This window comes from Leucopleurus acutus (assembly GCF_964270905.1).
Source record: "Leucopleurus acutus genome assembly, chromosome: 17".
Taxonomy (NCBI): domain Eukaryota; kingdom Metazoa; phylum Chordata; class Mammalia; order Artiodactyla; family Delphinidae; genus Leucopleurus; species Leucopleurus acutus.
In genome coordinates this window covers 71,110,300-71,129,032 of record NC_139159.1, presented here as the reverse complement: position 1 = coordinate 71,129,032, position 18,733 = coordinate 71,110,300, and the positions used below count along the sequence as shown (strand labels likewise).

The 18,733-nt window shown below is 40.0% G+C and overlaps 1 long non-coding RNA gene across 1 annotated transcript in view; it reads left to right on the top strand.

The window, feature by feature from the left end:
- LOC309974192 overlaps window positions 1-18,485 on the top strand; it is an 885,569-nt gene extending 867,084 nt beyond the window's left edge. Inside the window, exon 3 of the long non-coding RNA XR_014326867.1 lies at window positions 18,424-18,485. This is a non-coding gene — a long non-coding RNA (uncharacterized lncRNA). The remainder of the gene's footprint in view (window positions 1-18,423) is intronic.
- The last annotated feature ends 248 nt before the right edge of the window (window positions 18,486-18,733 follow it).

Genomic DNA, 18,733 nt, shown 5'->3' with positions numbered 1-18,733 from the left:
GTAAGAAAATCCATGACCTTAAGAAAAACAGGGATCTCAACCAGGTCTCACAGAAACCAGGAGCATCCCCACAATCTGGCCTCCAGGAAGAACAGAGATGGTCACACATCTAGGCCTCAGGGACTTGGAGACAAACACCTTCAGGTACAGGAAGGTCACCTGGATTCCAGCAGACACCATTCACACAAACACAATGTACATGTCTGGGCATCCACACATTGCCCAGCGGGCACCTGTGCCTCTCCGGAAATGGGGTTGACTGGTCTCTCTTCACCCTGACTCTACCACTGTCGCTGTTCCTGCTTTTCCTTCTCTGCTGTCTGCTCATCTCCAATAGGGAAAATCTGATTATCAAGGTGATCACTGTTATGCCACTGGCCAGCCCTTCCCTGCCACCCAGTGTCTGCTGGCCAGTTGACAGTCTTTGAGTTGTATGTCCACTCCAAGCAAATCAACCTTGGCCAAGTGCTGAGTTCACACCTGGCACTGGCAAAGTTTTCTAGGTGAGTGGGAACTCTAACAAAGTGGCCAGTGTGGCAACATCTGAAACAAGGACTTGCCAGGGAACTACCTTATCTCCTTATCTCTCTAAATTCCTTTTACAAGATAAGCAAACTGTCTCTTGTTCATCTCTGCATCCCCAACAGAAATTAACAGGTACTGCAGGAATGCTTTTAAAATCCAATTTTACTGATTTTTTCACTAGGTTGATTTTAGCTTCTCATTAATTCTGACTCTGATTTGGAAAAAGCGTATTTGTGCCTGTGATATGTGTGTTTATCCATGTACTACAAACAGAATGACATACCTTAGAAATGCTTTATAATCCTTTATAGAAAATAAAATGGCAAGCAAAGGGTCTGGGTATAGTTTAAAAACAAATTTTAAATAGGATGCTTTAGGGCTTCTCATCTGGAGAGAACTTTAAGTAGACATAGCACATCTTCCTTCATTTATTAATTTTTCTTACAGAGCTGTGGAATATATTGATAGCTATAACCCGGTTTCCATACTTAGATATTCAACTGAAGCCCATTTATTTTACAAATACAACATATAGGTGCTTGTTATTCACGCTTTACCTTCTCAGCCTACTTCTTGAAGAGTTACCTTGAATGGGTTCAGATTATCAGAAGATAACCTTTCTGATAAGGAAAGATTGTTATGTCACAAAATCTTATTGGCTGCAGATCTCAGCTCTTGCTGGTTGTATCACTCCAGTGTGATAAATGGGCAAAGGCACCAAGAACCACAGTTGTACTGATTTTTGTTGTACTTATCATACTGAATCATAACACTGATTTGTACTCTTCAGTCACACTGATCTCCTCTGTTCATCTTAATACCCCCATCAAAATGCTAGCTGTATAGCAGAATTCAATAAATCTTTTCTAAATAAATCTTCAAATACACGAATGTGCTAACCAGTGAATGAAAGTGCTTTCTCACATTATTATTGTTAGACTTTGATCTTATTCCTTTCTTCACCTTCATTTATTCATACTAGGTAGGGTTGCCAGATATAGCCAATACAGATAGAGGACACCCAGTTAAAATGGAATTTCATATAAACAATTTTTTTTTTTTTTTTTTTTGCGGTACGCGGGCCTCTCACTGTTGTGGCCTCTCCCGTTGCGGAGCGCAGGCACCAGACGTGCAGGCTCAGCGGCCATGGCTCACGGGCCCAGCCGCTCCGCGGCATGTGGGATCTTCCCAGACCGGGGCACGAACCCGTGTCCCCTGAATTGGCAGGCGGACTCTCAACCGCTGTGCCACCAGGGAAGCCCCATATAAACAATTTTTTAATGTGTTGTATGTCCCATGTGAATTTGTTGTTTATCTTCATATTTAACTGAGAGTCCTGTATTTTAACTGGCAACCCTAATACATGTCAACAGCCCTAATCATTTAAGTCTATTTTCGGGCTACAGTTCTTCTCACCCCCACCCCAACTCTGACCACCCCCATCCCATGCACCCGTGGCCCTCACAACGTGGATCACACTGGGATAGGCTGGAATGTCAGCCAGAATGGCTCTTGCTTTAATGAAAGGAGAAGCAGGCCTCTGCCCTGCCTAAAAGTGAGCAAGGTCTCCAAAAGCTTCCTAAAGAAAACAAGGGCTGCCAAGGAGAAGTGAGGCATCCCGACGTGGAACACTTGCCTCTTTTGTCTAAAACAAAGAAAAGAGCTATTCAGAAACCAAGTTGATTAAAATTGAGGGAAATTGCCAGACCATTGATAATTGCAGCGAAAGGGCAGTGGTCACTCCAACTGATTGTCACTTCAGAGGGAGTTGTGCACCAACAGCCAATCAAGGGCATTAGTGAGAAGCAACCTTTTAGTGACCCACAATTCCCCCTCAGGAAGCATTTCACACAAGACTTTAAGGCCAGGCCAAAGCATTTTCCGCACCATATTTACCTTTAATTCCCAAACCTAGGGTAACTGAAAATCATTCAGTCTCTAAATGTCTTTCACATGCTTAAGAGATGAATGAGACTGTCCTCCACCACCACGGCTCTCTTCATTAACCAGCCTTTGAAATACAGCAAGTGGGTGAGACCTCGTGCCCCCTGCGCCACAGTGGGATTCTGGTTACCCACCGTCCTGCACCCCCATCAGATAGTTCAGAAATGCTACTTCTGTGCAACACCATGAAAACCTGAGCACTTGTCTGGTTTGTATTTTTTGCTCCTACGTCCTCTCACCATGGAGCTTTGACAAAAATTAATCTCTCCTCAGTTTTAAAAGGAATCTGTATTTGTAAATTCGGTGAAAGAATTTTGATCTGGGATCTGGGAGACTGGTGGCCTCCCAGACTGGTGGTCCTGGCTCAGCCACAGACATGCTGAATGGTTTCTGGAAAGCTGTAGAATATTTGTAGATCGCAACTTTCTCAGTGAGAAAATAACAAAGTTGGACGTGGTCCACAGGTCAAAACTGTGCTAATGACTGCAATACCTGGGAATGCCAAAGGAAAAGTACTATGTAGATATAAAATTTAATAAATATGTAAACATAATTTTAAATAATAGGCTTAAAATAATATATATTAAATATTTATATATTTTAATAAAATATATATAAATATTTTCTTCTTCAAATTGCCATATATACGGCCATATACATATATATATATATATACTGTATGTGTATATATATGTGTGTGTATATATATATACTGTATGTATATATATATGTGTGTATATATGTATGTATATATAATAAAATATGGCAATTCCAAAGGGGGGTGAAATATACATATTTGTGTGTCTGGGATCAGTATTGTAAATAAGCTCTCTGGGTGACCCTGAAGATTAGACAGGTCTAGAAATCACTAGAGAAAAAGGTCATCAGTCTTTTCCTGGTTAGCATTCCATGGTAGGAATGTTGAGTGTTTTTTCTTCCTACCTATTCCCAGGAGCCTGGAGGCTGTGCATGTAATGGAGTGAGTGAACCAGGGTCTCCAAAGATGTCTAAGAGGTCAAAGGGGTCCACACTAAGAAGGGAAGAGGAGGTGCCCTCTGTCTCCCAACCAGGAAATCCACCACACTTGCTAGAAGGGCACTTCCTTAGAGCAGAAGTAAGGGCGAATACCCTGGTTGCCTCCAGGGACAGGCTGGGGTCAGTTCAGAGCTTTCTACCACCCCTGCCCTGACCTGTGGCACAGGAGGCTTTGTTTGAAGAAGGGCTGCCTTATGATTTAAATTAGGCCATGAAGATCAGTTCTGCATGTGGATTTGATGTTCTGATTACAGATTTCCCACCATTTAGGAATCCATATCTCCATTCTCTAGAAGCACTTACCCTGTGGAAAGGGGGCTAAGTTGCTGACAGTCTCCGAAATCTGGCCCCAGAGGAACCGCCAAACTATGTAACTTTGACCTCTTCTCTGCACCTTTCAGTGCTTCTGAGGCCTTACCTGTAAATTAGGATGTTGGCTGATATTTGTAAGGTCCTTACTAGCTACAGAAGGATGCAAAATGAATTTTTAAAAAACTTCTGTGGCCACCATTTAGATAGTCTAATTAAAAGATATATATATATATATATATATATACACACACACACACATATATATATGTATATATGTGTCATTATTTAATGATATTTAGTTCCTAGTGACAAAAAAGACACAAACTGAGTATATATATAAGTAATGAAATGGCTGCATATTGTAACACATCCATGCACAGACGTTTAAAAGCCATTTCAAAAGGTGAACTCTATCTATTGCCCTTGAGGGATGTCCATAATGAGTTGTAAAAGTAAGAAATTTATAGAGAATTTAAGCAAGTCAAAGAAATATGTGTGTATATGAATTTCATGCTTTTAACAAAAAGCACCAAAAGTGTTTGTCTATATGTTTTACATGGATATTGAAAATGGATGCAAAGATACCCATCATGCTATTAATACTGGTTTCCTAGAGGGACAAAGGATGGGCTGAAGAAATATTATTAGCTATTCTTTTCATCACTTCAAACGGATTCACTGGTGGTAGTGAAGACAAGTTTCTGTTGCAATTTTTGTAAGATTAGATAGATAGATAAACCCAAACATCCTTATCACAGCTCTTTTCCTAGGAAAGGCACAGGAGGTGTGGGTAGAAATTAAAACTCTGGTTCACCCAAGCTACTGGAAAACATTCCCACAAAATCAGGTTTCTCCTCTCTTGATCTCCATTGCCACTGCCCTGGGGGCTCACCATCTCCTGCCAGTACTGCCGCATCAACCTCTTAACTAATGTCTTTGCTCCCAGTTCCACCCATGCATTTTTCACATTGCTGCCAATGAAATATTTCTCACATCTGCTTGTGTCACTCACCTTCTTGAAAGCATTCAGTGACTTCCCACTGTGTATAGGATACAGTCTACACTCTTTCGTAGAACAAACTAGGCTCATTACAATCAAGTTCTAAATTTTTTTTTGTTCAATTTTATCTACAGGCATTTCTTTTTCATATTCTATGCTCCAGACATTGAACTGTTCATCATTTGCTGTTGTTTGTTTGTTTTTAAAATATTTATTTTACTTTTAAAAATTTATTTATTTATTTTTGGCTGCACTGGGTCTTCGTCCCTGCATGCAGGCTTTCTCTAGCTGCAGCTAGCGGGGGCTACTCTTCGTTGCGGTGAACAGGCTTCTCATTGCGGTGGCTTCTCTTGTTGCAAAGCACGGGCTCTAGGCACACAGGCTTCAGTAGTTGTGGCTTGCGGGCTCTAGAGAGCGGGCTCTAGAGTGCAGGCTCAGTAGCTGTGGCTCATGGGCTTAGTTGCTCCGTGGCATGTGGGATCTTCCTGGACCAGGGCTCGAACCCATATCCTCTGCATTGGCAGGCAGATTCTTAACCACTGTGCCACCAGGGAAGTCCTTGCTGTTGTTTTTAAGACATCTTTTGCCTTTTCATGGCTTAATGTTGTTTCATATGCTATTTCCCTTCAGTCTGAATTGGGTTCTCTCTATACATTTCTGGTGAACTCCTACATATCCTTCAAGTCCCAATCTAGATAACCTCACCTGCGAAAAAGTTAATTTGTATATTGGAACCCACAAAATGAAGGCCACCCCAGTGACCCAGCCAGCATCATATATCTAAACCTAGGTCAGCCTGCACTTATGGAAAACCTAACATATACCAATTACAGTCTTCCAACTCAGCTTTAGCTAGCTTACCTTACCCTAGAAGATAGGACCTGTTAGCCTTATAAGGAAATCCCAACTGCCTAGCCAATCATGCCTTGGTTTTGTGTTGCCTTTTAATGCTTTGTAAAACTCACTCTAGGGGCTTCCCTGGTGGCACAGTGGTTGAGAGTCCGCCTGCCGATGCAGGGGACACGGGTTCGTGCCCCGGTCCGGGAAGATCCCACATGCCACGGAGCGGCTAGTCCCGTGAGCCATGGCCGCTGAGCCTGCGCGTCCAGAGCCTGTGCTCCACAACGGGAGAGGCCGCAACAGTGAGAGGCCCGCGTACCGCAAAAAAAAAAAAAAAAAAAAAAAAACTCGCTCTTGCCCCAAATCCCTTAGGAACATTGCTCCACTACTTGTAAAACACTTGTATTCCCCCAACCATGGATTGTTTTCCCTTGAAAAAAGGACATCAAACACGTTACTATATTGTTTTATTTTTGTCATTTGACACCTGTATAAAGACTATCTTTAATGCCACCCTCAAGAGTGAGTCATCCATACTCTTACGACATCCATAGAATATCTCTATTCTAAAGCTTACTACTATTCTCTTGGCAATTTATATACTTACCTTTATCTTCCTAGAATGAAAACTCCACTGCACAATGCTCAATGAATTTTGCATAAATTATATTTACCTCTAATCTTTCTGAAATATTTTAAAATATTGCAGCAAAAAAACAGATTATAGATTCCAAAGGATAAGACTGGTAGTTTAAAATCTGTTTTCAAATGACCAAGTGAGTACATGATTAAATATTGATAACATAAAAGGAACACCCACCTGTGCTAATTATTACCGTTTTAATGATTGCTTCATTTGGTTACTACCACCCCCAAAACTCTTGGAGCCCCTCTCTTCCACCTACTCCCCCACAAAACAGTGTGAGGTAGATGAAATAACATTCTCTTGGGCACCGAAAGTTTGAAAGTTTTAAGTCCTGATTCTGTTTCTTTGGACTGTTTGAGATCTAGCACACTCTTGACTTTTCTGTACCTCACTGTGCTCATCTATTCAATGGGGACAGTGATAAATGACTGCTTCACAGGGTGATTGTGAAGTTGAACCAACAAGAATGTTAAAGTTCTACATGAACCTAAGTTGTTGTTACTTTTTTTAGAAGCTGCCCTTCCTCCTACAATATTCATTTGCCTCTTCTCTGATCATTCTCCTGATGGGAAATCAGAGGAGCAATCATGGTCATCCTGAGAAAAAGCATAACAGGTACACCTAGCTCATTTAAGTAAACCTGTTAGATCAAAATGAAGATGTCCCACACCAAGTATTAACAGGCAAATATTCATTCTGCAAAAGTATCATTATCTGCTTCATTTAAGTAGCAAAGTCTTCAGAATGCAGACAATATCTTAAATTACAAAAAAAATCACTTCATACACACACACTTTCAATCAGTTAGATCAAGGCTTTCCCTTCCAATTTCTTCTATGAACACCATTTTCTTCCACTCCACAGAGGCAGAGTGAAAGTGAAATTTGCTGAGACTTGGAGATGGGCTAATTTTGGTTGCAATCAGGGCTCTAACACTTACTAACTATGCGCAAAGTATTTAAGTTCTCTGAGCCTCCATTTCTAAATTAGTCAAAAGGGTTTACTACCTAGCTTGCAAGGTTATTAAGAAAATAGAATAAAATACATAAAGTGCCTGGCACATAATATGTGCTCAAAAACAACAGCTACTATTTTTAATATGTTTCATCATCATATGCTTTAAATATCTTCTCTAAATCAAAAAGCTCGTCGGTTTTGATGCAAGCAGGAAGTCGGAGACCTCTGTCACACACAAATTAGTCAATGTGTAAAAGACAAAAACCCAAAACATTATCCTCTTTAATGATATGTCCCAAGTATACTCTGAGATGCTAATGTTTAATCACAGCTAAAACTTGATTGGATTACAACTCTGGTCCTAGGACAAAGCAGGAAGAACTGTATTAATAATAATTATCAGTATTCATTAGGTAAATGGAATAGAAAACAGGTATGAACAGCCTTCCAGGAAAGACAGTTTCATAGACTGATATTGTCGATGGAATATCAGTTTCTTACTGTTTAAAAGTCACTGATTCTAATTAATCAGGGAGACAGGATGGTGATTGGACTATAGTCTCTGCTATCTGGCTGGGTTCAAATCCCAGCTTTGCCACTTCCCACCCATGTGAGTAGAAATTAGTCCTGTCAAAAAGGAACTCAAAAGGGGACACCACTGTCAGACGGGGAATCTACGCCAAAAGGAACAACAGTCATTGAGAATTTACCATGTGCCAGACATTCAATGGTTATGCTATGTATCGATACCTTATCTATGTGAAATAGCCCAATGAGGTGGACACAGTTATTAGCCCTATTTTTAGGAAGAAAAATCTGTGATGCAGAGAGGTTATATAAATCCTCCAATGTCGCACAGTCCGAAATGACAAACCCATGCACAGAGCCTGTGCACATTGCCACAATCATTATCTCATTGGTCATTAAAAAGAACTGGATATGATGTGTTAGAAACGTTTGCCTTTCAAATGTTGGTTGTCCATACACATATAAATCAAAAATTTGCAATTGTTGTATCATAAATTTGAACAGAATCTCAGTGCACTTGCAGGCGCTACACTGGCTCTGTGTCCAAAGCATATATTACCCTTGAAATGTATTTCAGCTTAATTGCACTACATAGCCAAAGAGACTTCTTATGTCATGAGTGATGTCATGAGTGACTTTCAGTGGTCAGTAAACAGCATTATACACTGACTACCAAAGAAGAGAAAACATACCTAGAGTTCGGCTGACATAACTTTTTCATGCCACATCGAAGAAGACTGAGGTGCAATATAATTGAATAAAACCCTACCAATACGGACACAAACTACTTTCATGGCAGAGCTGAAACTTGAATTTTGAACTCTTGACTCACAGTCTGGAAAACTGTTCAACTGCACAAAACCTCAGCAAAGGGGAATGCAACAACATTTAAGAATACTCATAACACTGCAATTTCCTGTTCAATTTCCAGCCATCTTCGTTAGACTTTGGGCCCATAAAGGTATTGTGATTAATGTATTCAGCATCCCCAGATGCCCCGGTTTTGGTAAATAGAAGACGGTCAATAGATTTTTGATGAATGAGTGAAAGGAAAAGGAGGTCATATTTAAGAATGGTTATCTGTTGGCAGACTAATAACATGAATTAGATTTCTCCTCGTCAGCCGCCCCTAGAGAGCTTTATTTGCACCAACCTCATGGAACTAGCTTCAGTCTATGTGTACTCAGGTAGCTCTTCCGCTAGCATAGAAACTTCCTGATGGCACACACTTTGTTTCCTTTGTGTTTCCCCGCAAAGCACACACGCCCCCACCGATAATCCTAGCCTAATGCCTGTCACATTTTAGGTGCTCATAACATGTTTATTGAATAGAACTGAAGCTATAATCAAAAGGTTAACCAGAATGATCTGGCAAGGACGCTTTTTTTTTTTTAATTGGGGTATAGTTGTTTTACAGTGTTGTGTTAGTTTCTGCTGTACAGCGAAGTGAATCAGCTATATGTATACATATATCCCCTGTTTTTTGGATCTCCTTCCCATTTAGCTCACCACAGAGCACTGAATAGATTTTCCTTTGCTATACAGCAGGTTCTTATTAGTTATCTATTTTATACATTAGTGTATATATGTCAATCCCAATCTCCCAATTCATCCCACCCTGCCCCCTTTCCCCCCTTCGTGTCCATGTATTTGTTCTCTACGTCTCTGTCTCTATTTCTGCCTTGCAAACAGATTCATCTGTACCATTTTTCCAGATGCCACATATATGCGTTAATATACGATAGGTCAAAGACATTTTCAATCCTAGCAATCCATAATTTTGGAGTGCTACAGAGGTATCTTCTACAATGTCCTCAGTTGCTTCTGTATCTTTTTACTAAGCCACCTGTGATCCAGATAGTCCATGGTGAGGGAATGCCCAAGGAAGATTCATATATTTTCATCTATACCATTCCTTGGGATACCAAGCTTGGAAATAAATACTTCCTTTGCCAATGCGTTCTAAGACAGCATGTACTATACCCAGATGCCAGCAAGGGGATTTTAAACAATGGTGCAACATTGTTAATTTTATATTTATTTTCTTTTATTTATTTTACTTCATTTTTACTTTTCTTTATTCCTAAGAATGGTAAACATAGTAATTCTTGAATCCAATCAAATATATCTCAAGTTTTATTAAGCAGGGCCAAACTATATTTTTACATCAGAGGCCAAAATAAAGGGTCCTTACATTCTTCAGAGAATATCTAACATGAACCATACTTCTTATAGATTATGCCAGGATAACATGAGAATTGAGCTCATGGTCTAAGATTTTTGCTGTATGGGAAAGTCAGAAAGCACTGGGTCTTTACAATAAACTACTAGAAGGAGTCAGGATGCCCAGAAAACTGAATTCCTGCCAGAGTAAAACATTTTGTGTTATTTACAAGTGGGAGTTGTCAGGTCAGCTAAATCAATTATTCACCATTTGTTCAATTTGGCTTTGTATAAATCTTCATTTTCTCACACTGCAAATTCCCCATTTATCATGAAGACATGCACAGTCAGTAATGAGAGTAGAATGTCAAACATTAAACTGAGGACAGTTGCAAAATTTACAAGTTCTGCCTCCTCAGCTGGCTTCATTTCTCTGCATCTTTCCCTTGCCCAACAGCCGTTATGTAGCCTGATTTTCCAATGCAAGTCATAAACAGAAGTACTATCTCATCACCCAATAAGCAAGAGTTGTACAACATTTTGTTTATGATTTGGAAACCAAGAATTCCAGCTGATACCTCACTTGGGAGGCTGGTGAGGGTTGTCAAAAACAAATAATAACTGTAATAATAGCTCTAACAACAACCATTTCTATTTTGCCTATTTTGTGGAAACAACTGTGCAAAGCACTTAACATATTTTATTTAATCCTGACAACACGCTACAAAGGTATTATTTATACCACTTTACAGCTGAATAAGCTGAGATATGAGATGTTAAGAAGCTAGTTTAAGGTCACAGGTTAGTATTAGCAGAGCCAGGATTCTAGCAAACCAGATGCATCTGATAAATGGTAATTCTGATCCCATCCCTTCCTTCTCTTAATTTCTCTTCTTGAGCATGGGCCATCGGGCCTTTTTATCTCTCTGGCCACCATTGATGAGCGCTCTAATTTCAGCAACATCTCTACCCCAAAGCCACTGTTGGGATGACCTTTTATTAACAACATGATCCATTTATGAGAATATTTCTAAACTCTGACTTTGGAATCAATACCTGCTTATCAATCAACTGTAGGAAATTCTCTGCAGGAGCCCTGAGAAAGAAAATAAGACCTAAGAGGAAGCACCTGCATAATTAAAAAGGACAAGCCCCCTCACCCTTACAAGGCAAAAAGAAGGAGCAAAAAAGATTTTAAAATTGATGGAAAATTCAGTCCCAAAGACCCAATCCTGGACCACATGAATTATTTTATAGCTCTGAACCTTGAACTGAGTCACTTGAATCACTGGCATTTGCTGAAGAGCTCTGCTGATGCGTAGTGGGCACAGGGCTAACCCAGGGGACTTGGGGCTCTGAAGTCAGATTGGTGACTTGGGCCTGGGACAGGCATCTCTAACAGTGGATTGGAGCAATAGCAGTGGTCAGTACAACAGATGCAGCTCTTGTATCTCACATTTGCTGTATAAAGAAGCTTCTCTTCTTACCCACTTCTGGCTTTAAAAGGAGGCTGTAATGTAGAACTTTTTTTAAGAGCCACATTTCCTAGGTTCAAATTGTGGCTCCTCTGCCTACTAACCATGTGACTCTGTGAAAGTCATATACCCTCTGTAAGCCTCCGTCTCCCCATCCCTGAAATATTGGCAATCTTTCATAAGTACAAATGAAGCAGTGAGTTAGAGTAAAATTTTATCAGCTTTGTTGACTGCCAACAGATGGCAAGAATCATTGCTGACATATTATTGTATCTTTAGATTTCTGATGAACAACTGTATTTATGAAATGCATTTAGGAAACCAGTTCATAATTAGAGGAGCTTCCATACTGGGGTCTTGGAGAGCCTCACTGATTGCATATTACAGCTGGATATCAATATCAAGTTATCTACTACAGTAGTTTCCAAACTAGGTTCCCCTGGGCACTAGGGTGCCACAATGGAGCTTCAAAAATCTCTAGGGGGAATAGGAGAGGTGAGTGCAGTGAATAGATGAGTTTCTTACCCTCCAACCCTTCTTTAGGCAAAGCATCTGTGACATAATAAGAAATACATATTTGGCCTCTGCTCCAGTTCCTGACACAGATCTCCTAAAACCCTTGTAGTTTCCTGAGTGATGGGAGTGATAAGAAAGTCTTACACAAACCTCCTCAATCCCTTGAAATTTCCTGGGTTATAGGAGCTTCTTTTGTTTTAATGAGGAGACTCTTGGTGGGCTCCTGGATGGCTTCAGGCTAGGAGCTGGTCACCAGAAAAATCAAGCCATGACTGGAAGTTTAGAACTTTCAGCTCCACCTACTCCCAACCTCTGAGGAGGGGAGAGAGGCTAGAGATTGAGTTAAAATTCAGTCATGTTTATAGGATGATGCATTCATAAAAATTCCTAAACTACAGAGTGCAGAGAGCTTCTGAGTTGGTGAACACATCCACATGCCAGGAGGGTGGTGACCCCAACTCTACAGGTACAGAAGCTCCTGTGCTGGAGACCCTTGCAGAACGCACCCTCTATACCTCTTCATCTAGCTGTTCACTTGTGTCCTTTATAAGATCCTTTATAAGAAACCAGTCCATGTAAGCAAAGTGTTTCCCTGAGCTCTCTATTTTACCAAATTACGAAACCTGAAGAAGGGGTGGTGGGAACCCACAATTTTATAGCCAGTTGTTCATAAGTACAGGTGACAACCTAGACTGGTGATTGGCATCTGAAGTGAGGTCAGTCTTCTGAGACTGAGCCCTTAACTTGTAGGGTCTGTGCTAACTCCAGGTAGATAGTGTAGGATTTGAATTAAATTGTAGGACACCCAGCTGGTATCCAGAGTTGGGGTACTGGTGGTTGGTATCAGGAAAAATCCCACACATTTGGTGTCAGCAGTATTGTGAATAGAGAAACAGTTTTCCTTTAGTACCTTTACTATTATCTGCACCATGCATTGAGATTCTAAGTAATATTTTATTTGCTTTGGGGGACCTATTGATAGAAAAACGAACAGGAATAAGAAAGGATTAATTCACTCCCAGAGTTAAGTGGCTTGGCCATGATCATGTTGAATGGGTTGGGAGCACAGAATAGGACCCAGTTCCACCTCTAACTCCTATTACGGGTGCTGAGTTAATGTTATTGTGTGATTCCAGCTCTTTACCTTGGTCCAGCAGAGTCTGGTAATGGCCATTTGGAGGTTCAGGAGGTCACAGATGGGTTGTGAGGAAATAGCCTGAATGCTTCGTTCACTGGCTGCCTCCGGTGGGATGATTTTGAGGTGGTGAACTTAAGGGAACAAGGGAGGAAAAAGTATAAAAAGCTTGGCATTGCTCCCTCAGCCCCTAGCTTCCTCCACTGACTCATGTGGGGAACAAAAACACAGGAAAAAATACAGAATACCTGTGCCTTATTTAATAATGAAGCGGTCTTTAGGGCACCCTGGGAAGTAGTGACTAAGCTGTGAATCTTGAGACCAACTGGAAGACCAGCACTTCTTGTAACATTTCTAAAGCCAGTCTTTTAACCCATATTTTTAAATGTTACCTAAGAAAACTTTAATAAAAGATTGATCGGAAAACAGAATGGCAGTTCCTCTAATAATTAAATACAGAATTACTATATGATCCAGGAATTCCACCCCTGGGCATGTATTCAAAAAATCTGAAAGCAGGGTCTTTGAACAGATATTCACGCACCCATTCTTCATAATGGCATTATTCACAATAGCCAAAAGGGGGAAGCAACCCAAGTGTCCATCAGTGGATAAATGGATAAGTAAAATGTGGTATACACATGCAATAGAATGTTACTCTGCCTTAAAAAGGAATGAAATCCTGACTCATGTTACAGCATGGATAAACCCTGAAGACGTTACACAAAATGAAATAAGCCAAACACAAAAGGGCAAATGCCCTATGATTCCACCTATATTAGGTACCTAGAGGAGTCATATTTGGAGGCAGAAAGTAGAATGGAGGCTGCCAGGGGCTAGGAAGAAGGAGGAATAGATTGCTATTGTTTAACAGGTACAGAGTTTCAGTTTGGGAGGATGAAAAGTTTCCGGAAATGGATGGTGGTGATGGTTACACAGCACTGTGAATGTACTTAATGCCGCTGAACTATACACTTCAAAATGGTTAAAATGACAAATTTTATGTTACGTATGTTCTAACACAATGAAAAAAAAAGATTAATTCTAGGCAGCTTTTTGAGAAGTACAGATATGTATATGGTATTTAACGAAGAAGAAAAACTCAAGGTGCTACACCCATATACACTTTGCCCTTTAACTCCATTCTGACACCTCCCAATTAGGACTTTATTATTGAGAGTACAGTAAACAGGATGCCCATTGGGGCGGGAACTGGATTTCTGGGGAAGGATCTTGGATTGAATCTTTTTAGGAAAAATCGCATAACTCTGATTTATTATTAGTATCTTAATGCTGTGAGTTATTTTAAAGAGATATCACTTTTCTCAGCTGCCACCTGGAGGGAAGAAGTGGCTCAGACCTCAGGAATGGTCACTTGTAAGCACACCGGAGACATGGCCCCTTCCTGCCACTCCGTACACAACAGCTCTCACAGCACATTGTTCAGGGATATCCTTATCTTTTTATGGAAAGCCTAGAAGAGAAACAAGGGCCCCTTCCTATGAGGCTGTGGAGAGGGAAAACATGAAATCAGTGTATGCAAAAGTGCTCAGCAAGTCCCTCGCACACAGCAGGCACCCAAGGAGTATTCCAGAACTTAGACAGGAACTGTCTACTATATCCCAGTATTTTCACATTTATCCAAAAGTAATAAGTATCTATCATGTGCCTGGCTCTTTACAAATCACAGATGGTAAAACAATGAATCAAAGTCTCTGCTTTCATTCTAGGAGGAGGACAGAGAATATACAAATAACTACACACTGCCTGTGGAAATAACGGATAAGAAGAAAGATAAAGAAGCAAAGTAAGAAGGAAACAGAGTAGTGGGGAAGGGTGTCCTTTTTTCTGGAGCCACTTGGGAAAACTCTTCAAATCAGATGACATGTGAACAGAGACCTGAAAGGCAGGTCTTTGTATACAGACAGATGCATGAAAGGCAGACTGGGCAGTGGGAGCAGCAGGTAAAATTCCCTCTGGTGGGGACAGGCTTAGAAAGTTGCCTAGAGGCCACTGTGGCTAGAACAGAGTAGGAGACAGTAGGAGTGTTGGAATATGAGGTCAGAGAAGTGTGTAAGTGTGTGCATGTGCATGTGTGTGCAGGTCTTTGGGTGTGTGTGCAGATTATGTAGAGCATGGCTTAGAAAATGTCTTCTGCAAAAAGCCATTAGCAAATATTTTAGATCTGTGGGCCATACAGTCCTGTTGTAGGCGTTCAGCTCTGCTGTTGTAGTGTGGAAGCAGACATAGAAAAAAGCTAAACAAATGAGCAATAAAAACGAAACAGGAAAAGTCACAAAGGCAATGGTGAGGACATTGGCCTTCATCCTGTACGACAGAAAGTCACTGGAGGCAAAATCAAAAAACACCTAGGAACAAATGACAATGAAAACACGATGACCCAAAGCCTATGGGATGCAGCAAAGGCAGTTCTAAGAGGGAAGTTTATAGCAATACAAGCCTACCTCAAGAAACAAGAAACACCTCAAATAAACAACCTAACCTTACACCTAAAGCAATTAGAGAAAGAAGAACAGAAAAACCCAAAGTTAGCAGAAGGAAAGAAATCATAAAGATCAGATCAGAAATAAATGAAAAAAAAATGAAGGAAACAATCGCAAAGATCAATAAACCTAAAGCTGGTTCTTTGAGAAGATAAACAAAATTGATCAACCATTAGCCAGACTTATCAAGAAAAAATAGGGAGAAGACTCAAATCAATAGAATCAGAAATTAAAAAGGAGAAGTAATAACTGACACTGCAGAAATACAAAGGATCATGAGAGATTACTACAAGCAACTGTATGCCAATAAAATGGACAACCTGGAAGAAATGGAAAAATTCTTAGAAAAGCACAACCTTCCGAGACTGAACCAAGAAGAAATAGAAAATATAAACTGACCAATCACGAGCACTGAAATTGAGACTGTGATTAAAAATCTTCCAACAAACAAAAGCCCAGGACCAGATGGCTTCACAGGCGAATTCTATCAAACATTGGGAGAAAAGCTAACACCTATCCTCAAACTCTTCCAAAATAGAGCAGAGGGAGGAACACTCTCAAACTCATTCTACGAGGCCACCATCACCCTGATACCAAAACCAGACAAAGATGTCACAAAGAAAGAAAACTACAGGCCAATATCACTGATGAACATAGATACAAAAATCCTCAACAAAATACTAACAAACAGAATCCAACAGCACATTAAAAGGATCATACACCATGATCAAGTGGGGTTTATCCCAGGAATACAAGGATTCTTCAATATATGCAAATCAATCAATGTGATAAACCATATTAACAAATTGAAGGAGAAAAACCATATGATCATCTCAGTAGATGCAGAAAAAGCTTTTGACAAACTTCAACACCCATTTATGATTTAAAAAACCCTCCATTTATGGAGGGTTTAAAAAAACACCCATTTATGATTAAAAAAAGTAGGCATAGAGGGAACTTACCTCAACATAATAAAGGCCATCTATGACATACCCACAGCAAACATAGTTCTCAATGGTGAAAAACTGAAACCACTTCCTCTAAGATCAGGAACAAGACAAGGTTGCCCACTGTCACCACTCTTACTCAACATAGTTTTGGAAGTTTTAGCCACAGCAATCAGAGAAGAAAAAGAAATAAAAGGAATCCAAATCGGAAAAGAAGAAGTAAAGCTGCCACTGTTTGCAGATGACATGATACTATACATAGAGAATCCTAAAGGTGCTACCAGAAAACTACTAGAGTTAATCAATGAATCTGGTAAAGTAGCAGGATACAAAATTAATGCACAGAAATCTCTTGCATTCCTATACAGTAATGAGGAAAGCTCTGAAAGAGAAATTAAGAAAACACTTCCATTTACCACTGCAACAAAAAGAAGAAAATACCTAGGAATAAACCTACCTAAGGAGACAAAAGACCTGTATGCAGAAAACTGTAAGACACTGATGAAAGAAATTAAAGATGATACAAACAGATGCAGAGATATACCATGTCCTTGGACTGGAAGAATCAACATTGTGAAAATGACTATACTACCCAAAGCAATCTACAGATTCAATGCAATCCCTATCAACCTCCCAAGGGCATTTTTCACAGAGTTAGAACAAAAAATTTCACAATTTGTATGGAAACACAAAAGACCCTGAATAGCCAAAGCAACCTTGAGAAAGAAAAATGGAGCTGGAGGAATCAGGCTCCTGGACTTCAGACTATATTGCAAAGCTACAGTAATCAAGACAGTATGGTACTGGCACAAAAAGAGAAATACAGATCAATGGAACAGTATAGAAAGCCCAGAGATAAACCCATGCACATGGTCAACTTATCTTTGATAAAGGAGGCAAGAACATACAATGGAGAAAGACAGCCTCTTCAATAAGTGGTGCTGGGAAAACTGAACAGACATGTAAAAGAATGAAATTAGAACACTCCCTAACACCATACATAAAAATAAACTCAGAATGGATTAAAGACCTAAATGTAAGGCCAGACACTATCAAACTCTTAGAGGAAAACATAGGCAGAACACTCTATGACATAAATCACAGCAAGATCCTTTTTGACCCACCTCCTAGAGAAATGGAAATAAAAACAACAATAAACAAATGGGACCTAATGAAATTTAAAAGCTTTTGCACAGCAAAGGAAACCAAAAACAAGACAAAAAGACAGCCCTCAGAATGGGAGAAAACATTTGCAAGTGAAGCAACTGACAAAGGATTCATCTCCAAAATTTACAAGCAGCTCATGCAGCTCAATAACAAAAAAACAAACAACCCCATCCAAAAATGGGCAGAAGACCTAAATAGACATTTCTCCAAAGAAGATATACAGATTGTTGACAAACACATGAAAGAATGCTCAACATCATTAATCATTAGAGAAATGCAAATCAAAACTACAATGAGAAATCATCTCACACCAGTCAGAATGGCCATCATTAAAAATTTTTGAAACAATAAATGCTGGTGGGTGTGGAGAAAAGGGAACCCTCTTGCCCTGTTGGGGGGAATGTAAATTGATACAGCCACTATGGAGAACAGTATGGAGGTTCCTTAAAAAACTAAAAATAGAACTACCATACGACCCAGCAATCCCACTACTGGGCACATACCCTGAGAATACCATAATTGAAAAAGAGTCAAGTACCACAATGTTCACTGCAACTCTGTTTACAGTAGCCAGGACATGGAAGCAACCTAAGTGTCCACTGACAGATGAATGGATAAAGAAGATGTGACACATATATACAATGGAATATTACTCAGCCATAAAGAGAAATAAAATTGAGTTATTTGTAGGGAGGTGGATGGACCTAGAGTCTGTCATAAAGAGTGAAGTACATCAGAAAGAGCAAAGCAAATACTGTATGGTAATAGATATATCTGGAATCTAAAAAAAAAAAAAAAAAAAAATGGTTCTGAAGAACCTAGGGGCAGGACAGGAATAAAAAAGCCGACATAGAGAATGCACTTGAGGACATGGGGAGGAGGAAGGGTAAGCTGGGACGATGTGAGAGAACAGCATGGACATATATACACTACCAAATGTAAAATAGATAGCTAGTGGGAAACAGCCGCATAGCACAGGGAGATCATCTCAGTGGTTTGTGACCACTTAGAGGGGTGGGATAGGGAGGGTGGGAGGGAG